Below are 5,272 nucleotides of genomic sequence, written 5' to 3'. Positions count from 1 at the left end.
ATGTTACAATTTCTTTCTAATGCAAAGCTTCCATACAACTTTAATTTATTTATATTATTCATCTTTGATATACAGTAATTTATATCTAAATACATGATGCTGGATGACTATGATTCTATGTTTATTTAAAAAAATATATATGTAACAGCTGTCTGTTATTTTCTGGTAGGGCTAAGATAATGGAACAAGCCTTACTCTCAAAGTAGCTTTGATGACTTCACATTATAATTACGTAAGTACATTAGTACAGGCAATTTAGAAATGCAACTTCAACGCAAAGGATACAGATCCAAAAAGTCTATTTTTTATGAGTGTGGTGGCCTAAATGGATCTATTACCAAGCAAAGTACAAAAATGTATGACTTTGCGAGTTTCAATTAGCATTGGGTTTGGATTTATTTGCATGTAAATCATATTGTACTGTAAACAAGATATATTGCTTCCAGCACAAGCAATTACGCATTTTTTTTTTTACTGCTGTTGAAATGTAATACAAGATTTCTACAAAAAATATTCCCCTCATCATGACTCTTGATGTCAAATAGCCTACAAAACGGAGTAAAAATGATATTTTATAGGCATTTTATATTAAATTCAGCCCCCATAGTGTTTAGTACAGCTGCATAAGAAAGACACAAACGTTTTTGTTTTGTAATTTTCAGCATTCTTACTCCAGTCTTCAGTGTCACACGATCCTTCCGAATCATTTTAATATGATGATTTGGTGCTCAAGAAACAATTATTATTATTATTATTATTATTATTATTATTATTATTATTATTATTATTATTATTATTATTTATTTATTTATTTATTTTTATTCTTAGATTAATATAAAGTTCAAAAGAACAGCTGTCACTTTTGATCAATTTAAGGCATCCTTGCTGGGGAAACAAAATCAATTTCTTTCAAAAAATAAAATAATTTGCGTATAGATATATGGTCTTATATTAGATAGATATGATATATTATATTCAAATTATATAAATTAATATAAAAATATCATAGCATATGACATATCATGTCATTGGTTCTTGAGGGTCATGAGGTCAAAATTGCAACTTGAGCACCATATTTGATTTGAGACCTGCAGCAGATGTGAAGATTATCAATAATTAATGACTTGCTAGGATACTGTATCTACATGAATTTTCTCTATGCGTTCCCCATGCATTAAAAGAGCAATCTCTGAACAATAAAATATTCCTTTGAGATGTACTAAAGATCCACAAGGTCACCTTAAAGATGATGAGTTCTTTCTTCTGCACTCTCATCTCAACTCAAGAACACAGCAGTTGGTACTATTACACCAAAATGAGTATGTAAATGAGAGTACTTGACAAAAAAAAAGTCCTCTGACGTAACTTTAGCGTAGAAATGAGGCCTGGCACTCCAGATGTACTCTTAAACCACTCACGTAATTTTAACAGGGAAAACAGACAGATTAAATATATATCCTCCCACACTTCCACAGGCCTGCTGCCCTGCTCTTGTGAACTGGCTGGCTCCCAGCAGCACTAAAAGCAATCTCCAAATGCACATATGAGACCAGAAGAGGCCCGATTAGCACCGCAGATGTGAGATGAAGTTGAAGTTGTTCTGCACAAGTAGTCTCTGTCAAGTTTAACATCCCCTCATCTCAAATATCCAAGCCCTGGGCTGGCTTCTCATCGAGCTGTGCGCTATACATAGACGAGTTGAAGATATGTTCACTGACACCCTGTGCTGTGCTACTGTACAGGAAGTAGATATAAATAATCATGGGTCATTGATTGTTGAGGAAGTGCGCAGAGGAACTGTAATCTACTGATTTTAAGGCATGCCAGATAAAGCAAAAACAAATGACTCACTCGCCAATTGCTAGCAAATGATGCTGCGTCATATTTCAGTTTGGCACAATCAATAAGGCTACGTTCAGACTGCAAGCAGCAGTGGCCCAAATTTGATTTATTTATTTATTTTCTCATAGTGTGAACAACACAAACTACATAAAATCTGATCATTTCTATTCTCATTTGGGCCACTTTCATATGTGGTCCTCCAACAGATACCTCAGAATTCATTATATTTTTGGTTTAACTTCAGACCTTTTGTATTTTATAAGTACGATAGAGTTTTAGTGGCATAGAGAATCAAGTCGTAGCATTGTAAGTTTAAAATGAGAATAAATGTTTGAGAATAAAGTCAAAATTACGAGAACATAGTCATAATGTTTTGAGTAGAATGGTAATATTATTTAGAGAGAGAGAGAAAAAAATACTAAAAAATCGCAGCACTGCAAGTAACAATGCTGTTACGTTCAGTTCCTTCTGCTGAGATGCTGAGTATTGCAAAAACATTATTCTTATTTTGATACAACATTGTTCTTGTAAATTTGACTTTATTCTCAAGATATTAGATATGACTTTATTCTCAAGATATTAACAATGTTATGATATTATTCTGATAATTTTTACTTTATTCTCAAGATTATTATTATTTATTTATTTTTTTTAATTAAAGAGCGCGTTAGTAAGATGTGCCTATAGGCAGGTGAACAACGCACATACACTCTGCTTATTACACGCACAGGGATGCGAGAGCAGCGCACAGACATGCCAAATATAAAAAATTAAAGGATTACAATGTAAAATATTATTATTGTGCCGCGTAGATGGTCTGCTCGCGCGCTTTAACCTTGGCACGAGCAGAACCTTTCCTCTCTGGAGAAGCGTTCAGTCTTTGTTCTTGCAAATTCCGCCATGTAAATAGCGAATCCGCCATGGCACAAGCGCAACTGGCAACATGGAATGGAAGATGAGACTCTGATTGGTTTATTGCATGTTACACCCAAAACACACCCATGACTCATTAAGAGAATAGGTACAACCCTTAAACTACTTGTTAAACTAGCAAAAGTGGATTCGGACACGCTCTAAGTGCACTTGCACCGTGCGCTTTAGACCATACGCTTAGATCGTTAAAATATGGCCCCAAAAGTGAAATAAATAAGTCTCAGCCTGAATAAAATGTAAATTCACGTCTGTACAGTAGAGGGCGTAGCTCAAACAAACCTTTCAGCTGTGCTGCCATTCTGGATTGCATGAAGAATAAGATGCAGGAGAAGAAAGTTCTACACTCTTCAACAAGAAATATGTATGTATGTGTGTATGTATGTATATATTTATGCATTTAGTATCATTAATTGAATTGGATCATCGAAGGTCAGCAGCAAATGCATTAGTTAATAAAATGGGATTGAATTCATAAATGCTATTCATGTTATTTAACATTTATTTATTGCAGGTTTTCTTTTCTTCATTTCACACCATGATATCCATTGGATTTATTTTGATCCCCACTCTGCTTATTACACGCACAGGGAGGCGAGAGCAGCGCACAGACATGCCAAATATAAAAAATTAAAGGATTACAATGTAAAATATTATTATTGTGCCGCGTAGATGGTCTGCTCGCGCGCTTTAACCTTGGCACGAGCAGAACCTTTCCTCTCTGGAGAAGCGTTCAGTCTTTGTTCTTGCAAATTCCGCCATGTAAATAGCGAATCCGCCATGGCACAAGCGCAACTGGCAACATGGAATGGAAGATGAGACTCTGATTGGTTTATTGCATGTTACACCCAAAACACACCCATGACTCATTAAGAGAATAGGTACAACCCTTAAACTACTTGTTAAACTAGCAAAAGTGGATTCGGACACGCTCTAAGTGCACTTGCACCGTGCGCTTTAGACCATACGCTTAGATCGTTAAAATATGGCCCCAAAAGTGAAATAAATAAGTCTCAGCCTGAATAAAATGTAAATTCACGTCTGTACAGTAGAGGGCGTAGCTCAAACAAACCTTTCAGCTGTGCTGCCATTCTGGATTGCATGAAGAATAAGATGCAGGAGAAGAAAGTTCTACACTCTTCAACAAGAAACATGTATGTATGTGTGTATGTATGTATATATTTATGCATTTAGTATCATTAATTGAATTGGATCATCGAAGGTCAGCAGCAAATGCATTAGTTAATAAAATGGGATTGAATTCATAAATGCTATTCATGTTATTTAACATTTATTTATTGCAGGTTTTCTTTTCTTCATTTCACACCATGATATCCATTGGATTTATTTTGATCCCATTGAAGAAAATACTGCTAAAATTATATAATTGTACATGTAGAAATTAATGAATATGTGCAAGATCTGTATTGTACTATGTGATGACAATGGCTATGACTTTCTCATAAACACTCACTGCTGAGCGTGGAGGCTGGCTATGTCACTTTTGTTTTTGGCTGTATTGAATTTACTGGTCGCATTCAGTGCCTAAGACACCCAGCTGGTGGGACTCCAAAGGCTAGCATTTGTATGACTGTAGTCCTCTCACGCAAATATACAGAGGAAGGGTATTACATAATGTTAGCTTTCAGACTTTGATTTCTCAGAGAAAGAGACTTAGTTGTTTTAAGTTATATAAACAATGTAATACCTGTATTCAAAACTTGTATAAAACTAAGTCTGAGACAGGATCTATTTAATTTAAACTTGGAAATTAGCTTGTATTAAACTAGAAAAAAATGCAAAAGAGAAACATTTTCGTAAGTGAACCCTGCTGTACTTTTTATTATTTATTTATTTGCTTTCAAAATATTTTTTAAAGAAAAATTGGACTTTGAGTAATTTGGACCTCCATATATATCTGATGGCTTTATATTGAAATATATAATAATAATAATAATAATAATAATAATAATAATCATCATCTTTTTTTCTTTTTCTTTTTTTACTTCTAGCGATTTTTATAAATTGGGCTGTAAAAAAAAATAGCCCTGCTCTTTAGTGTTTCTGTCAGTAGTTACACACATTCAGAATTAGTCCAGGGTTCTAATCCGTGTTGGTTGAAGCCATTTCATCCTTCACAAGAATGACATTTTAGGTCTTTGAGGCAAGTGCCATTTACTTAAAGGTCAAAGCAACCACTAGAACCATACATTTAAATCCCTCGCCTGTTTAATTACATACACACATTCAGATTAGTCCAGGGATCTAATCCGTGTTGGTTGAAGCCATTTCATCCTTCACAAGAATGACATTTTAGGTCTTTGAGGCAAGTGCCATTTACTTAAAGGTCAAAGCAACCACTAGAACCATACATTTCAATCCCTCGCCTGTTTAATTTGATATTTAAATCTAGTGGAACTAATACATAATTAAAATAACACAGAATGTCTAACCATAGAGGGTAAAGATTATATGTTGAACGGACTGCAAAACCACTGCA

Source organism: Sinocyclocheilus rhinocerous, unplaced genomic scaffold (assembly GCF_001515625.1).
Source record: "Sinocyclocheilus rhinocerous isolate Xijiao unplaced genomic scaffold, SAMN03320098_v1.1 scaffold1101, whole genome shotgun sequence".
Taxonomy (NCBI): domain Eukaryota; kingdom Metazoa; phylum Chordata; class Actinopteri; order Cypriniformes; family Cyprinidae; genus Sinocyclocheilus; species Sinocyclocheilus rhinocerous.
The sequence above is the reverse complement of the archived record's forward strand: the minus strand, read 5'-3'. Positions refer to the sequence as shown.